This window comes from Saccopteryx leptura, chromosome 11 (assembly GCF_036850995.1).
Source record: "Saccopteryx leptura isolate mSacLep1 chromosome 11, mSacLep1_pri_phased_curated, whole genome shotgun sequence".
In the NCBI taxonomy this organism is placed as follows: Eukaryota; Metazoa; Chordata; class Mammalia; order Chiroptera; family Emballonuridae; genus Saccopteryx; species Saccopteryx leptura.
In genome coordinates, this window is record NC_089513.1 from 2,096,063 (window position 1) to 2,114,825 (window position 18,763).

Consider the following 18,763-nt stretch of genomic DNA (forward strand, 5'->3'; position numbering starts at 1 on the left):
CAATACTTAGTGTTCTCCTGCCCAAACTGAATGCTTTCTTTCCCTAGCTAATTATGTAAAAGGAAGAATTCATCCAAAGTCTTCCTCATCTTTGTGTTCAAGATATAGTTACCATCTAAACTGGAAATTGCATTTTAAAACAAAAGAATGTGTTTTGGACATATGAGGACATTGGATGTAATTTTTATTTTATGCAAGCTACTGTGTATTGAGTGCCTGCTATGTGCCAATCACTGTATTAGGCATTCAAATATATGTATTAGCTTAATGACGGTGAAGCATTTCAGTGTTTATAAACTTTAAAAAATGTATATGAACTTTAAAAAGTTAAAGGCTCCCGTGTCATGCCAACATGACACACTCCCTTTAAGGGGCGCGTGGAGGGCACTTGCCTGCACTTACCCTCGGGGTGGTCCGGTTCTGACCCATGGGGAAGATTTTGGCACCCAGGAGCCAGGTGTCTACCTGAAGAGGCTGTGCTGTTTTCATCTGCCCCACTGGGGGTTTGGGGGACTTGCACCTTGTTGTCTGTGGGTGTAGAGAACCTCTCTGATACATAGTGCTGGGCTATTGTGGGAATATTTCTTCAGGAGAAATGGAATGTTTGGAATGAAAGGGGTAGGTGAATGGGTAGGTCTCCCCAAATTTCCCAGCTGAAATGTCAACATGGCAACAGTCTCTGAGCAGTGATTGGCCTTTCCTTGTACCACTGGGTGTCCTTAGATGAAGTCCCGGCCAACTCGCTAGGGGAAATAACTCGCTGTATTTAACAAACTCAAAGGGGTGTTGATCATTTCCTGTGTTTCCTGATCATTTTATTTTTCTTGTGGACCACCTGTTCACTCATTTGTTCAGTCTCTCCAAGGAGTTTTTCTTGATTTGTTGCTTGATAAACATAAGTGGTTCATCAGGGTCACCACTGTGTGCTTTATATGGATTGGCTTTTGTTTGTCGTTTTTGTGTCTTGCATCCTAGGTGAGTTCTTTTTGCTCTAGAAATAATTAGCTTATATCTAAATGAGCTGTTTCTCAAAAGGTGTCTGATTTTAAGTGATCTTTTCTATTTTTTTTTTTTTTTGCATTTGAGTGGATGGAGGCATGTATAATAAATAGTTCTCTTGGTTGCCTACATGGTCATTGGTCTGCTGACCTTTTCTGTAGATTCCTGAGTAAAATTTGGACACTTCACTAGAATATCAGTCATTTCTTTGGTCCATATTATTCAGTGTATTAATCCAGAATTTTGAAAGACATATTGTTTTCATTTTCCTTTTGTTGGTGGTCAGTACACCGAATTCCCTCCACCCCCAGTCCTGCCTTTTTTCATCATGTCAGCTAATCATTTATCTCATTGGGTTATCAAAGAACCAATTATTGGTTTCATTTATCACTTTTACTTTTTTCCTGGTTTACTTTTTACAATTGACATTGAAAGCCCTGGCCAGTTGGTTCAAGGGTAGAGCATCAGCCTGGCATGTGGATGTCCTGGGTTTGAGTTCCTGTGAGGGCACACAGGAGAAGCGACCACCTGCTTCTCCACTCCTCCCTCCTGCTCCCCCTTATCTCTCTCTGTCTCTCTCTTCCTCTCCCACAGTCAAGGCTCATTCGGAACAACTTGGCCCCGGGCACTGAGGATGGCTCCATGGCCTCCACCTCAGATGCTAAAATAACTATAGCTCAGTTGCTGAGCAACAAAGCAATGGCCCCAGATTGGCAGAGCATCGCCCCGTAGTGAGCTTGCGAATGGATCCTTGTTGGTTGGGCGCATGTGGGAATCTGTCTCTCTGCCTCCATGCTTCTCACTTAAGAAAAAAAAAGAAAGAAACTTAAGGTACTTAGATCTTTTTTGTTGTTGTTGTTACTGTTTGAGTTAGGTGTTTTGTTTGTGTATTTCCTTTGATGGGGTGGCTGGGGACACTGAGTTTTGAGTTTCGGGAGACTTTGCACTTGTACTTTGATTTCTTCTTGCCCCAGAGGTCCTTATGGAGTTTGGAGTTCTCCTAAAGGCTGGACTTTTGTTAATGCTGTTTTTATATGTTAATTTGGGTGTCCTCCTGGTACTCTATCTCAATATCCCTGAGATCGGTGCTGTTGCTGATTTTTGGAACTGAGAGAGGCCGTCTTTGTGGTCAGGAGGAAGTGGCTGTATCTTCTGATGCCCAGTCAGCAGAGGGACAAGTATGGGGTTTGATGCTTGCATGTTACACAAACCTCACTTACTAATGTGAGTCCTTGACCGTTGTTCTTGCCTCTTTAATCTGCCCAGTTTTAGGGCAAGTGGTCATTTCTCCCACACCTCTATGTTTCCTCTCTGTCCATCTCTACTCATAGTTCCTGGGGTGCTGGCCGCGTGGATTTCAGTCTGTGTTAGTTGACATAAAGGTTGAGGACAATTAACCTGCTTTGTGACTCTCCTTTTTCCCCTTGGTAACAACCCCGGGACTTTTGTGCACTTTTGTGCCTTTGTAAAACTATGACTCAGACTTTTTTTTTTTTGGTTTGTTTGTTTGTATTCTTCTGAAGTTGGAAACGGGGAGGCAGTCAGACAGACTACCGCATGTGCCCTACCGGGATCCACCCGGCATGCCCACCAGGGGGCGATGCTTTGTCCATCTGGGGCGTCGCTCTGTTGCAACCAGAGCCATTCTAGCACCTGAGGTAGAGGCCACAGAGCCATCCTCAGTGCCTGGGCCAACTTTGCTCCAATGGAGCCTTGGCTGTGGGAGGGGAAGAGAGAGACAGAGAGGAAGGAGAGGGGGAGGGGTGGAGAAGCAGATGGGCGCTTCTCCTGTGTGCCCTGGCTGGGAATCGAACCCGGGACTCCTGCACACCAGGCCAATGCTCTACCACTGAGCCAACCAGCCAGGGCCAGTGACTCAGACTTTTAATAGTGTTTTTACTTTCGCTGTTGTTTTTATTTGCGTCTTTCTAGTATATTTTGTCCGCCTGTCCAGATGTTCTGAGCGCCTTTGTTCTCGGTGTCTTGTGTAGCGAGTGCACCGTTGGATGTAGGCTTTCGACTTCCTGCAGAGCCTCTTTTCATAGACACTTAGTCCGTGTATTTTAATGCTAAAACCGACTTACTTTATCTTCTTCCCTAAATTTTTTTAAATAAACTTTTATCTTGTTTTACGCTTTCTCTCCCCTACCCCCTTTATTTTCTGCTGATTGGCCCCTGACTAGTTTCCTCACCTTTAATTCTTGAAATCAGAAGACAGGTACAGAAAACCTAATGTTCTCAGCTCGACGCGTGGTTACATTTATAACTTTTACTTCAGCAGTGTCTCTCCACGTATCAGCCTCGGGACGCGGAGCGCGGCTTCCTCTTGGGGAAGGATGAAGAAACGCCTGTTTCTCCTGCTACCTCCTTTCTCTGTCTTCATCCCGTCTGCTGCCTCGCTGCATCCCTGTGCCTCCTCTTTGGGATGTTGTGTTAGTCAACTGTCGTTCATTTGCTTTTTTACATTCTGTGCCTTTGGTTTTAATAACTGTGATCACCACGTGTTTATCCACGTGTGGATCCACAGGTATTTGGGTTCAACGCAGTTTCTACTTACTTGGCATCCTGAGTTTAGTGACCACGGCCAGACTCTCAGCATTTCTACTTTTCTGCTTGTGTGTCCCCCAGTGAATGTGTCCTCTTCTGTGTGACCGCGTGACCTTTCCATGCAGACCAGGGAGGATGTGCCCGTGAGGACGCTAGTCCTGTGGACAGTCAGCTCCCTGAGGGGAAGGTGCTGGCTGAGCCTCTGAGTGGGAAGTGTCCCAGCCCAAGAGCAGATGATTGTGCATGTGTGCTCACATGTGCACATGTGTGTGTACCTGTGCTCATGTGCATGTGTGCGGGGTTGCAGGCAGGTGAGGGGCGGTGAAGGCTGATGTCTACAGCGTCATCAGGGTCAGAGTGTCAGGACTGTGGATGGTGGTAAGGACTCTGGTGGGACTGAGAGCTGTGTCCTGGGGACCTCTCAGGGTCAGCAGTGGGGGCTCCAAGCAGGCGACTGAGAAGATGCTGGTCAGGGCAGCTGGCCCAGGTGGAGGATGGTGCTTGCCACTGGACAAGTGGCCATGAGATGAAAGAAGGGCCGCATTGGGAGGTGTTGTCCTGGACACGGTGAGTGACCCAGGGATCTGAGATGGCACCAGGTCCCTGGGAGGGGCTGCAAGTCATGGGACGCAGGCCGAGGGCTGAGGGCCAGCATCGTGTGGATGTAGTGAGCGTGGGGCCGCCGGGCAGAGGTGACACTGAGACTGGGCTTTGCTTACAGAGAGAGACGACAGTGTCATTGGGCTGGTCTGTCCCCAGAGCTGGGCCAGGATCTCGGAGTGTCTGCTAGATGTGGGACTCTGCTGTCACATGACATTACACAGTCCAGGGAGGCCCTCGATTTGTTCCACAGAGATGCCTGACCACTGCTGCATAGTGGGCTGTTCCAGCTGTGGTGGCCTGGGTCTCCCCAGTCCCAGAAGCACTTGGTGTGGCCCCGTGGCTGGTGGCTGTGGGAGGGGGCTGATCTCTCCCGCCTGCGCAGGATGGCACACGGGTCTCCCCTGGGAGAATTCGGGCACGGAATTCAGCTAGCAGGGCTGAGGCCCCTCCTCTAGTTAGGGAACAGGCTGAGGCTAGACGGTGCCCGATGTGGGAGTGGTGGGGGTGTGGGAATGCAGCTCAGCCTCGTCCCCTTCGACTGAAGTAGCAGATTGAGGGCTTGCTGAATGTCATAACCTGTGGACTGACCATACATCCTCATACGATAGAATTGTTCTTTCAACGTCTGGAACAGGAACAATATCTTTATCTCTGTTTCCTATTTCTTCTGGCCAGCGGACTGGTTCGGAGTCATGTCAATCAGTATCTCGGATGTGAGGAGTAGCATAAACCGTAGGAAAGGTGTCTTTTAACCAGTCAGCTTCCGAAAAGACTCTTGAAGGAAAGAAGATGGCTGAGGAGGAGAGACAAATATGGAAAGCATTTTAAAAATCAGTTTTCATGAACGTGGTGGGAACATTTTCCAGGGCAGGCAGGGTCAGCCTGGCAGCGGGAGGGAGGGGTTTGTAGGTCATCTCAGATGAGGCAACAACCCGCGTGTGAGTTAAGTCAGAACATTTGTGCTTTGGGTTGGGGGTGGTCGTACAATGTCTGTGACGGATCACAGATGAGCTGGATCAGAAGTCTCGGCATGAACCCGAGAGCACAGAGCCGGGTGTGGGGGGCGTCCCCTCCGGGAGGACGTGGGGTGTGCTAAGGCTGGCTTTCAATGAAAAGGCTCCTTGGAGCCCACACCGCAGTGTCCTGTGCAGCACTGCGTCTAAAGTAACTTGAACTTTTGCTTTGTGGAGCCTTCGTGCCAAGGGAGGAGCCCCCCCGCACAGCAGTCTTGGGCTGGGGAGAAGCGCCCCCTTTCCAGAGCTCTTCCTTGTCGTCCGTGGATTAGAATCGTTCCCATAAAAACTTTAGACTTGTTCCAGAGCGAAGGGAGAAATTGTGGGTCGGCTGTGTGTGTGTGTGTGCATGTGCGTGCGTGTGTGTGCACGTGCATAGGTGTGTGTGCGTGTGTGTGTGCACATGTGTGCACGTGCATAGGTGTGTGTGTGTGTGTGTGTGTGTGTGTGTGTGTATTTGGGAGACACTTTCCTGTCAGTGTTTTGGCCCAGAGAACTCAGCACTCAGAACTTGAGGCGGAACAGCAGCATCCCTTAACAGGCCGCTCCGAATTAGGCGTGAGAAAATTGGCTGCCTCGTTTAGAGGAAAAAAAAGTCTTTTAAACAGGTTACGGATTTTCGCTGGGGCCTTGGAGATGTGGACATCCAGCCCTCAGTTGGGGTCAATCTGTCTCAAGAAGTAGCATGTTTCATGTACTCTTCATAATTGATTTTTTACCTGATAAATCTGACAAAGATTATCTTTTGGATTTAAAAAAAATATTTATTCATTTTAGAGAAGAGAGAAAGAGAGAAAGAGAGAGAGAGAAGGGGGGAGGAGCAGGAAGCATCAACTCCCATATGTGCCTTGACCAGGTAAGCCCAGGGTTTTGAACCAGCAACTTCAGCGTTCCAGATCGATGCTTTATCCACTGTGCCACCACAGGCCAGGCCATCTTTTGGATTTTTAAGGGACTATAATATTAAAGCATTTGGAATGATGTTAAGCATTTGAAATGCATATAATTTTATTTTGAATTTTTTATCGTGGTTAAAATATACACGACATGAAACTTGCCGTTCTAACGATTTTTCGGCATACAGGTCAATGACTACATTTGTTTTTTCGTCAGTGATGAATATCCATTAAGAGAAACATGAGGTGATGATCTGACATTGTGAGTACAGTGTGACTTAACCTTTCACGGTCTTGGAGTTCGAATAGCATGAGATAAAAGTAGCCCGTGATGTTTCTGTTCAAGCCCGGCCTGAAATTTTATTCTTTAAAAATATTAACGTTTCTGGCCTGGAGACGAGGGTGGGCATAATCCCTTTTCTCTAAAATGGGGCTCTCGCCCTGGCCGGTTGGCTCAGCGGTAGAGCGTCGGCCTAGCGTGCGGAGGACCCGGGTTCGATTCCTGGCCAGTGCACACAGGAGAAGCGCCCATTTGCTTCTCCACCCCTCCGCCGCGCTTTCCTCTCTGTCTCTCTCTTCCCCTCCCGCAGCCAAGGCTCCATTGGAGCAAAAATGGCCCCGGGCGCTGGAGATGGCTCTGTGGCCTCTGCCTCAGGCGCTAGAGTGGCTCTGGTCGCAAGCAACATGGCGACCCCCAGGATGGGCAGAGCCTCGCCCCTGGTGGGCGTGCCGGGTGGATCCCGGTCGGGTGCATGCGGGAGTCTGTCAGACTGTCTCTCCCTGTTTCCAGCTTCAGAAAAAAAAAAAATAAATAAAATGGGGCTCTCCTCCCTTGGCCCAATCTGGTAATTTGACTTAATAATTTCTTCTTACACTGAAAGACAGAAAACCTCAAGACAGTCCTGGGAGCTACTACTAGGTTTTTGGTTATTTCTATGTCAAAGGGAAAATAGGTCACCCCACATCACAAGGACTTCCTTGTAACTCTCCACTCTGTGTCACACACACATTCACAGACCTTCACTGCAACTTATTTTTAAAGATTCCATTAAATATAAAGATATAATGAGTGTAGCTTTACACTCATTTTTTTTTCATTTTTACACACACACACACACACACACACACACACACACACACACACACAGTGTCCGTAATGTCAAAGGGAAAATAGGTCACCTCACATCACAAGGACTTCCTTGTAACTCTCCACTCTGTGTCACACACACATTCACAGACCTTCACTGCAACTTATTTTTAAAGATTCCATTAAATATAAAGATATAATGAGTGTAGCTTTACACTCATTTTTTTTTTCATTTTTACACACACACACACACACACACACACACACACACACACACACTCTCTGTCCGTAAAGTCATGGTGCACTTTTGACCGGTCACAGGAAAGCAACAAAAGACGATAGAAATGTGAAATCTGCACCAAATAAAAGGAAAACCCTCCCGGTTTCTGTAGGATGATGTGGCAGCATGTGCGCATGCACAGATGATGACATAACACCATGTATACAGTGGAGCAGCCCATGGCCATGCCAGTCGAGATGTGGACGGTACAGAGGAAAGTTCAGTGTATTCTGTGGCTCGCCTAATTAGAATTCGTGACCAAAGTGCAACGTGAATATCGGCACGTTTATAACGAAGCACCACCACATAGGAATAACATTACTCGGTAGGATAAATTTGAAGGAAACTGGCAGTTTGGTGGAGAAACCCCGTTCTGGTAGACCATCAGTCAGTGACGAGTCTGTAGAGGCTATACGGGATAGCTACCTAAGGAGCCCTAAAAAATCTGTGCATGAACCCACATCGAACTGCACTGAATAGGTATGAAACTGGGAGAGTTTTCCTTTTATTTGGTGCAGATTTCACATTTCTATCGTCTTTTGTTGCTTTCCTGTGACTGGTCAAAAAAGTGCACCATGACTTTACGGACACACTATATACATACATACAGGACAGGAGGTCATTAATAATAATAAGTTTGGGTATAATTTTGGGCTGGAGACCTCAGCCCAAACCAGCCCTGCACCATGGTTGCTAATTTTACATTTTGCTGGGACAAGAGAGCTGTCTTCCAGTGGGGGGTGGGGTGGGGGGGGAGGTAGGGGGGGAGGGGGGTGGAGGGAGGTAGTTAACACACCCTCATTTGACAACCTCAGTTATTTATGTTCAGAATTACAGGGCTATACACATGAGGAAACACTATCACTACATTTAAAAAAGAAAAACTTCTCAAGAACGGACCTTCCATGCCTTTTAAAACCAGTCTGGGAAGTGGGCGTCATGACGGCACGTCCAGACTTGAAAGTCCCCTCCCAGTGGGTCATTTCGTCAGTGTTGCACCATGTAGGTCAGGGTCCGCCCTGGGTGCAGAGATGTTCAGGTATGTGAAGGGTAAGGACCAACTGGGCACCCGGGACTCTCCTTGTCCCTGAGGACGAACCCGCAGGATTCATGGGTGTGTCAGTCCACCTTTGTGTGCACGCCCCCAGAGTGAGAGGTTTTACTGTGGAAACGGCGTGTGTGATGATGGTTTTTCTTAGTAAGTGGACCTGGGTCGGGTCTACCCACATCACCCATGTAGGGGGACATTGCTGGTCTTCATTTCGGCATCTCTGATTTCAGACAAAGAAGCATGTTTCTGTGTAAATGGGAAGTGAGTTCCCTGTCCCTCTCTCACGTGTCTTGTTTCCCATGGTCACTGCCCCCCCCCCCCCCGGGACCTGCCCTGTCAGGGGGGGCAGCTGGTGTCTATGGGCACTGCAGGATCTGTGTGCAGGTGGGTGTAGGCTGGCGTTCAGAGTCCCTGCAGGAGTTCCCGTCTCCATGCAGCGTTGTGGGCTGTGCTGCCGCCACCCTCGGGCAGGCCGAGGACTTGGCGGGATAGACATGTCACAGAGAGGCACCGGCCACGGCCTTCCAGTGACGGCTGTGTGCTCGAGGCGTTGCTGCCCCAGGAGGCTGTGTGACTGTGGTGGTTACCCGGGGGGGACAGCTGCGTCTGGGCACAGAAGGCGCAGGAACTGTGTGGCCTGGCGTCTGAACATGGCTGTGAGCGTGGGACATTACCAGCTCTCACTGGGACGAGGCCGCCCGTGCCGGCTGTGGACGGTGCTTCAGGCTCAGACCCTAAACTGGTGTGATGAGCTGTGTCATCCTCAAGGTCTCAGATGTTGCGGAACGGGCACTCGGACCCTGGCTTTAGGTTCCTAGCCAGCGGCTCTTTCCTGAGTGGCAGGGTCACCTGTAGCCCTTGGAGGACGACAGGGTTGCCTCTGCCGCTGAGAGTCTGATTGGGTGGGGAGGTCTGCAGTGCAGTGTTTGCTCAGCCACCTGACCGTGCAGTGGCCTTATCCGCCCCAAGGTTCTAGCGGATAAGAGGGCTTGAGGCCCACAGTTGCCCTGGGTGACCGCTAGTTGCCCTGGGTGACCGCTTCCTGGCATCCAGAGGCTCGTTCTGAGCTTAGCCTGTGTTTTCAGTTCCTCCCGTCCCTGAACCTGGTGTCTCCCCGTCTCCCTGCATGTGGTGGGGCTCCCAGGGTCAGCTCCCCGGCCCCCTCGAGTCTGTTCCTGGTACAGGGCTCTGCTGGTTTCCAGTGTCCTTGCTAGTCCCAGGAGCTCTCATCTAGGCAGTGGGGGCCTTCGTTTCGTCCACCTACTTTTTTGTTTGTTTGGGGTTTTTTTTGTACTTTTCTTTTTTTTTTTTTTTTTTTTCTTTTTCATTTTTCTGAAGCTGGAAACGGGGAGAGACAGTCAGACAGACTCCCGCATGCGCCCGACCGGGATACACCTGGCACGCCCACCAGGGGTGATGATCTGCCCACCAGGGGGCGATGCTCTGCCCATCCTGGGCGTCGCCATGTTGCGACCAGAGCCACTCTAGCGCCTGGGGCAGAGGCCACAGAGCCATCCCCAGCGCCCGGGCCATCTTTGCTCCAATGGAGCCTTGGCTGCGGGAGGGGAAGAGAGAGACAGTGAGGAAAGCGCGGCGGAGGGGTGGAGAAGCAAATGGGCGCTTCTCCTGTGTGCCCTGGCCGGGAATCGAACCCGGGTCCTCCGCACGTGTACTTTTCTGAAGTTAGAAGCAGGGTGTCAGCGAGACAGACTCCCACATATGTCCGACCGGGATCCACCCGGCACGCCCACTAAGAGGCAATGCTCTGCCCGTCTGGGGCGTCGCTCTGTTGCAACCAGAGCCACTCTAGCGCCTGAGGCAGAGGCCATAGAGCCATCCTCAGCTCCCGGGCCATCTTTGCTCCAATGGAGCCTTGACTGCAGGAGGGGAAGAGAGAGACAGAGAGGAAAGAGAGGGGGAGGGGGTCGAGAAGCAGATGGGCGCTTCTCTGTGCCCTGGCCAGGAATTGAACCCGGGGCTTCCACACGCTGGGCCGACACTCCACCACTGAGCCAACTGGCCAGGGCACAGTTCTTTGTCCACTTGTTCCCCACCCCTCTCCCAGACTCTCCCCCACTGCCCTCCGTGCCCTGGGGACACGCTGCCTGCCAGGGCAGCTTCCCAGCACCTTGTCCCCAGGATTGGAGTTCCAGTCCCAGAAGTCCCTCTGCCCTCCGATTGTTTGTACCTAGACCCCCTCCCTCTTCTTGCCTTCCTCCTGGAGGGGCAGGCGTGTACCCCACACAGGTGAAACATAAATGCACACAGATACAAGTGAAGTGGTTACCAGGGGAAAGGGGTGGAGTAAAGAGGGACAAATATGCAGTGACGGAAAATGATCTGACTTTGGGTGACGGGCACACAACGCGATCAACTGTTCAGATGCTACAAAGTCGTTCACCTGAAACCTATGCACTCTTATTGATCAGGCTCACCCCATTAAGTTTAATTTCTCAATAAAAAAAATTAGGATTGATATGAACAGTGCCCATTTCAGACTCTGAGGGGCTGGTGAAGTTGGTTCTCATCCTGAGAAGGGCAGCTTTGGAGAGGGGGGTGGCACCCCTGGAGGGTCTCGTGACTCCTGTACACACTGCCCAGAGAACCGGGTGTGGTTCAGCGAGAACGCCTTCCCGCTGGACACAGCCGGGCGCGAGGCTGGCAACAGCTTTCCCCTCGGCCCTGCTGTGGGCTGCTTCGCCTGTATGGCTGAAGGGGGAGTTGCATGGCATCTGCCCGCCACAGAAAACAACCGGACGAGAACGCTTGGTGTGAAGCCTCCGGTCTGTTCCCCCCTCGTCGTGAACTCACAGGATCACAGAGCGAATCAGAGCAAAGCTGTCCGGGACCTTCCCTGTGAGATGGCTGTGTCGGCGGATCTGAGCGTGGTCCTGGGGTGGAGGAGACAGCACTTTGGTGTTTATTATCTGGGAGGACGATGGTGGAAGGGTATTTGTTGCCGTATGAGTAGAACGACCATTCCCCCCCCCCCCATTGCCCACCCACCCCTACCCCAGGGTGGTGATTTTGGGCAGTGTGCTTCCGAGAGGCAGACAGCTCCCTGCCCCTTGCCTGTGGTGGTGCTGCCCTGGGTTTGAGGGTTCATGGGTCCTAGACCTCTGGGGGTCCCCTCTGTCCTGTGTGTGGGGTCTGTCTGTGTGGGCAGAGGGAAAGCTTTTGGTGTTGGCTGGGTGGGTCCTTTAGGAGCGGGGTTGCTTTTCATTCTGCACACTGGATGTGCTGGGGTGCCTGTGGACTCGGGTGACTGTGTCCACCTCGGCAGACACTCTGGAAGCTACATGCCTTGGGCTTGCAGCTCCTTATAAGGAGAGGTGTGGAGGCTGCCTCCTTCATCGGTCTCTGCGGGCTGTGGGGTGATGACATCTGTGCAGGGCTTTGGTTTGAGTTCGTAGGAAGGGGAGTGTCTGACTTGGAGAAACGGGAAGGTGGACTTGCTGTCCTGTGGGGACCCCATGTGGCACCTGGCCTGGCAGGTCATCGTGGTCATGTAGGGTGGCTGGGCTGGCTTGCCGGGGATGCCTGGAAAGCCCTCTGTGACAGAACTGTGTTCAAAGCAAATGCGGAAGCCCAAAGGGATACTGCTTGTGATGTTAACATGAAGGATGGTTTGATGCGAAATAGGGTCAAGAGGGAAAGCATGTGTCTGACCTCTGGGACAGGAGACAATTACTGGACTCAAGTGTCTGAAGAGCCGGGAACAGAACTGCCTTCAAGGATAAGGCAGATACCTGTCTGCAGGTGTGGATGCCCAGGTGAGGCTGCCGGTGACTTGCCACATTAGACGGGGTGATCCAGGGCTGCTCAGACAAGGTGTGGCCCAGGTGTCTGGAAAGTTTGATACTCTTGATGGTGAGGAGACTGTAGGTAGCTTCGTCCATGTGGCCCATATGCCACACAGATGGCCCTGTTTTCAGTGGCCATGGAGGTGGGAAAGCCAACCATGTTCCCTGAAGGAGGATGCTGTCCTGTTCGTGGTGGTGACCGGTGTCCCCTTAGAAACGGGGCCTCTGCCCCGCTCTGTGGTTCTCTGGATGCCATCCCTGCCAAGTCAAGTTCAGGAGGTTGTAAAATCCACTCCTGCTCCTCTGTTCCCTTCAGAAAAACAAAGGAATAAGTCATCCCCGGTGAAGAAGGGAACGGGAACATCACATGGGTTCAGTGGTTTGAGACGGAGGTCCCTTCCTGTCACTTCTTTTTTGTGATTTCTTTCTTGGGATGAGTTCAGACCCAGTAGACACTGGTTATGCAAATCCGGAAACTCTCATTCTGAGTTAATAACCATCACCCGTGTTTCCTGAGCTACTGCGTTTACTGAACAAAGAAAGAGAAACGGGCCACCAGGTATATCCCCCAGTTTTTGTGTGAGGCCAGTGGCTGATGTGCCAGCTACCCTAAACCTTGCCTCTCGTTTCATGGGTATGGATTTGGGCCCTCAGAGGGTCATGGTTCCTCCCCCCCCATCTCCCACTTGACTGATGGTGATGCTCTGATCACACTGTGGCCATGATATTATTTTGCATTTGGGGTGCAGCCCTTTTACTGGGAGGTTGCAGCCTGTCTGGGTCTGGTAGCATCTGAATAGAAGTTCAGTGTCATTCAACATTTGGGCAAGGTTTGCCCCCACTGCCTTGGAAGGTCGTACTCATGGCCAGCGTGAGCTGCATGGAAGCTCAGAGCAGCGTGTTCTGAGCATCATTTAGTCCTCGTTGTTAGTGGGACTCCTTCCTAGTCGTACGTTGATGGTTGTGAGCTGAGAGGCTCTCGTGACCTGAATGTGGCTGCATTTTTGGGGACTGGTGGCAGGGCCCCCTCCCCCACATCTCTGGTCACTTGACTGTTGTCCGTCTGCTTGGGACTCAGCACTTGGCCATGGGCAAAGACCTGATGCTGATCTGTTTTCTTTGCTGCAGACACATGAGACACGTGGTGTCACGTGCATTTACATGTCAGATCTCAACATGGATGGCATTTTGTTTTCTGTGTGGTATCTCAGGCAGAAACATTCTGACCCTACCTGCGCGCCCTTCAGGCTGGCCCGGAGGAGGGACAAGTCTGAAGCCCCGCAGAGGCATCCACCCCAGCTGTGGCTTTCCTGTTGCCGTCAGCGGTCAGCGGTCAGCGGGCAGGGATCGGCGTGACTTAGCACCGCCTTTCCCCTCCCTCCCATGAATTAGTGAATCTGCCCATTGATCCTAGCAGATGTGCAGAGACCCTGCAGTGCATCTGAAGCCCTGTCCTTGGTTCTGAGGGTCACAGTTTGGCCGAGTGTCCCAGGGCCGTGGGTTCTGGTGGCTGTGGTGGGCCCGGAGGACTTCCTGGGGTGGCTTTGTGCTTCAGGAACAACGGGCCAGGTCATGAGACTCAGCATGAGGCACTTTACACTTTGTGGGTGACCAGCTTGCTCTTTATTGTTCATGGATAAAACGGTGTAGTTGGGGGGGATCAGTTAAGCAAAGCCCCCAATGGGCTTATTCCCCTGAAGATGTCGGGCTGCCCAGGACCCCAGGGCTCAGATAGGTGGACAGGGCCCTGCTTGAGCCGTTTAGGGACGGAGTTCAGTGAGCCAGGCTAGAGGGAGAGCCCAGTCCCGCTGGCCTCCTGTGGCGTGACAGGGCCTGTCTCTAAGGGCGCAGTGGGCTTCATGGCGTCTCAGACCAGTGGACCTGCCTTCATCTTGAGTGAGGGACCGTAGCTGTGCCCCAAATGATGAGCCGCCCTGGCTCCTGTCTTCAGTCATGTCTGTCACGACTGTAATAGCAGCTCGCTGGGTGAGCTGGTGGGAAACGTACTTCGGAGCTGCCATGTTTTGTTTCCCAGGACCTGGTGAACTCGGCGGGCATGCTGCCCACGTTGGGTGGTTTTCTCCCCTGCAGCATCTGTTCTCAGGAGGGAGGACCCATGCAGCATGTTGCCGGCAGGTGGTGACGCAGTGTCTTTGTGGGACAGGCCTGCACTGAGCTGTGTCGTGGGTGCTGCACAGCCAACTGACGAGAAAATGTCCCTCTCACCAGAGAGGCACTTCCAGCGTTGGCTTTGGTGAACTCTACCAGAGTCGTGCTCTTGGACGTGATTGTCCCAGGCTGTGGTGGTCACAGTCCTAGAGGACTCAAGGGCAGGCCTCCCAGGACATCAGCCAGCTGGTTTTGCAGGGGGGACCCTTGGGACCTGTGGTCTGCTGCCCGCAGTGCCCGGCACAGCTGCTCACAGCACCGGTACCCAGCAGACCCGAGAAAGGGACCCGGAGTTGGGGGTTGTGTGTTGTGTGCATGGAGGTAGGGAACGAGAAGGGAGCGAGGAAGGGGACAGCGGTGACAGAATGGATGTGTCGCACAGGGCATGCTCACCACTGTGCCACTCTCCCTGTTAGACTGGCCCTAGCTGGAACCAACGGACGACCTAGAGGTCGTCACTGGATCTGGGTGCTGTGCTCATTAAAGCACACACTCTATTCCCAAACACCTCAGGCAGGGCTGACGGGTTCAAGATTTCAAGTTCAATATGGGTCCTCTCTGGGGACCTGGGGTTGTCAGAAGTCGGGGGGCTAGGAGCTTAAAATTCAAGAACACATCTCGTTGTAGTTTACATTTGCTTTTGTAACCAAAAGCTGTGTCTGGGTAAGGTGCTCTCGGCTTAGGAAAGAAAAATAAAACTGTCTCTCATTTCTGCACGAACCCTTCAGGTATAGCGTTTTCTTAACTTCTATGGCTGCCTAACACACACACACACACACACACACACACACACACACAAACACGTGCACACGCGCACACACACGATTATGGGGAACGAAAATGGAATTTTGCTTGTTTATTCTTTTTGGTGCCTTTCGAGAAGAGTAGAGAAGATGGCCTTTTATCTTGAGAAGTCAGAACCTTGCAGTGATGTGTTATTAACCGGGCCTGAGAATGTATTTTTAGACAGGCAGGCAGGATGGGTCCCAGGGCAATGTGACATCATGTTCCTGTCGAGAACTGCTCTTTGTAAACTTGCCCCCCGCTACTCCTCCCCCCCCCAGTAAATCCGCCTCTTTAAGGGGCTGAACACAGCCCAGCTGCTTTCAGAGAGAGGTGCTGTGTGGGTGAGCGGTGAACTAGGTCACATTATGGCGGTGCCTGGCAGCGTGGCCCTGGAAAATTTAAGCTGGTTAAAATATATGCGTGCTGGACAGTGAAGCATTGTGGGAGCGCCTCTCCAAAGCATTGCCTGGTGTGTGTTCATACAGTGGCTCACCAAACCTTAAATAATTTCTTGTATCGGTGCGCCTTTTGGCTGTTCTGTGGAAATGTCCTCAGTTCGGGGATATCTCTACAGAGAAAGGTTTATAAGCAGTTGGTTAGGATTCAGCAAACTTGATGATGGAAGTGGTTGTTTTTCCCCTCCCCGTGGGCTCTTCAGGAAGGGATTTTGGGCGGGTGGCTGAGTTCGGTGCCAAACCAGTACACCTGGGAAGGTAATGTTTAACAGAACGGTTTATGGCTTGCTGCACATAATTATCTCTCTTTGTGTTCTCGGGTACAATTCTTTCTTTCATTTGGTGGTGGGGACTTCTAGGTTGTTTCACAAAAAAAGCTCAGAGGAAAGAGATAATGTTGTTAGCTAGGTATTAATTGCAGTCTGTTTTCTTATGCTGGGAGAGAAATGGTGGTTTGGGGGAAGAGGCTGGAAAAAAATAGGTCAGTATGTATGTTGGGAGCAAACCTTGCCTGTTGTTGTTGGTTTGTGTGGGATAAAATACAATGGTTGTAACAGATTTTCAGTTAAAATATGTTTTGCAGTCATCTACTGGGAATTTCAAAAAGATCTGGCTGGGAGACCTGGATGTTCAGCGTGGTAAGAAAATACAAGGAGTGTTGCTGTGCGTGATTGTTGCCACTGCTGAGAATTAAACGTGTCCCCCCCCCCCCCCAATGTCTATTAGATACTGAATTGGTGGTAGTTCCTGCACTCTGAGTTTAGGGTCAGTGAACACCGATGAGCCAATTTCAATGGGATATTTCCCCCCCCTCTGTAGTCCTTCTGGGGCCTTCTGGTTGTCCATGTTTGTTTTAAAAACAGGAGTTGGCCAGTCTTCATTTCCTCCGGTGTCCCCCAGTGTCCAATGTGTCTGAATTACTCGCAGCCTGGCTTTAGTCGTGCAGAAGACTCAGGACGGAACGCTCCTGGGACGAGTCACCCAGATCCCTTCTCTGTTTGTGTGAAAAGCCAACGGCCCCTCCGTGAGGACAGTTGTCCCCAGAGCCGCTCAGGTAGGGAGATGTGGTCGTGAGCTTCTGGGTCGTGGGGCTCTTAATGGGACAGTTGCCACGATCCTAACGCTCCCCTTCCCTCCCCTCCAGGGGGCGGCGGTCCCAGGAGGTCCCAGGGCCTATGGAAAGAGCAGGTACTTCACCAGGACAGGCACCTGCCGGAAATTGGGGAACAGGCTCTGAGGCCTGTGCTTGTGTTCTGTGCTGTTCTGGGTGTTTTTTTCCTCCCGTTTAGGTTTTGTGAAGTTTACTTTTTTTAAAAGACAAACTGATTGATAAGGTCACTACTGAAGATAAGACTTGGGAAATGGCAAAAAACAGGTAACACGAAGCATTCATTTTGGAGAGTGAAAGAAAAACAAGGATAAGGGCACTTTTATTTTTTTCTTTTAGTATTTTTCTGAAGTGAGAAGCGGGGAGGCAGTCAGACAGGCTCCCACATGCGCTCGACCAGGATCCACCCGGCATGCCCACCAGGGGGTGATGCTTGGCACATCTGGGGCGTCGCTCTGTTGCAATCAGAGCCATTCTAGCGTCTGAGGCGGAGGCCACAGAGCCATCCTCAGCGCCTGGTCCAACTTTGCTCCAATGGAGCCTTGGCTGCAGGAGGGGAAGAGAGAGACAGAGAGGAAGGAGAGGGGGAGGGTGGAGAAGCAGATGGGCGCTTCTCCTGTGTGTCCTGGCCAGGAATCGAACCCGGGACTTCCACATGCCAGGCCGACGCTCGACTGCTGAGCCAACCAGCCAGGGCTGCTTCTTTTGATACCAACATTCTCGCCTTGATTTCCACATGGACATCTCTTGATTAACGTCTCCATAGTTCCACAGCCTTGGTTTTTTCAGGATGTTATTAGTGGCTGGGAAGAGCCTAGTCCCCCTCCTCCCTTGCTTGCTCTCGGACTTTGTGAGTGTGATTTAGTAACTACATTGTGCATTCATCTGCTTTTTTTGTTTCCATGTCAGGTCAGATTTGAACGCCATTGTATTTTAGTAAAAGGGTATCAGTCCAGGTGCTAGAGGCTTGTTAATTTTTTTTTTTTCATTTTTCTGAAGCTGGAAACAGGGAGAGACAGTCAGACAGACTCCCGCATGCGCCCGACCGGGATCCACCCGGCACGCCCACCAGGGGCGACGCTCTGCCCACCAGGGGGCGATGCTCTGCCCATCCTGGGCGTCGCCATATTGCGACCAGAGCCACTCCAGCGCCTGGGGCAGAGGCCAAGGAGCCATCCCCAGCTCCCGGGCCATCTTTGCTCCAATGGAGCCTTGGCTGCGGGAGGGGAAGAGAGAGACAGAGAGGAAAGCGCGGCGGAGGGGTGGAGAAGCAAATGGGTGCTTCTCCTGTGTGCCCTGGCCGGGAATTGAACCCGGGTCCTCCGCACGCTAGGCCGACGCTCTACCGCTGAGCCAACCGGCCAGGGCGAGGCTTGTTAATTTTAATTTTTCAGAAATATATTGGTCTACCTTCATCAGTCTGTTTGTACCTTCCGTCCAGAGGTGGAGGTAGAGCCTCTCGTCCTGCGCCTGGACTGTCCTTTGGGTTTTTGACAGATTGTGGTCAACAACTGCATGAGAGGTCCCCGATGAGCAAGGACAGTGTTGAGGTCGTCCGGGTGTTTTTGCTGTACATGGGCATGGATTCTAAAGCTGCGGCCAGAGGAACAGACGGAGTGAGTGGAAGACAGTCTGGCCTCAGTAACTGGGGAGTTTAGGGAATCATAACCCTGATTATGGATGGTGGTTCCATGGTCACATTTGGAGACTAACCTCTCAATGCAATTTATCTGGAGGTGTGACATAATATAAAGGAGGCCTTTGTTTAAGGAAATGGTACTTTGCACCGTCCTGTCCGATGATTCGCGTGAGACTTATCTTTAAAAGTGTTTTTGTACCGTGGGGGGCACGTTCTCCGGCCCCCAGGAGCGAAGCCTGTGATAGGCAGCGTGTGTGCCTCAGGCCCCGGGATAGTGGGTTTGTGTCCCCCCCCCCCCCCCGTGGCGAGGGGTGGGTGCGGTGGGGT

The 18,763-nt window shown here is 51.6% G+C and overlaps 1 protein-coding gene across 6 annotated transcripts in view; it reads left to right on the forward strand.

Moving 5' to 3' along the window:
• Positions 1–18,763, forward strand: part of ZNF516 (zinc finger protein 516) — a 103,209-nt gene that overhangs the window by 18,995 nt on the left and 65,451 nt on the right. Inside the window, exon 1 of one of the 6 annotated variants that reach the window (XM_066353637.1) lies at positions 15,620–15,703. The exons of the other annotated variants lie outside the window; for them this stretch is intronic. The gene's annotated coding sequence lies outside the window, so the exon portion shown is untranslated. Of the gene's footprint in view, positions 1–15,619; positions 15,704–18,763 lie in introns of those variants that run through there. 6 annotated transcript variants of the gene reach the window in all.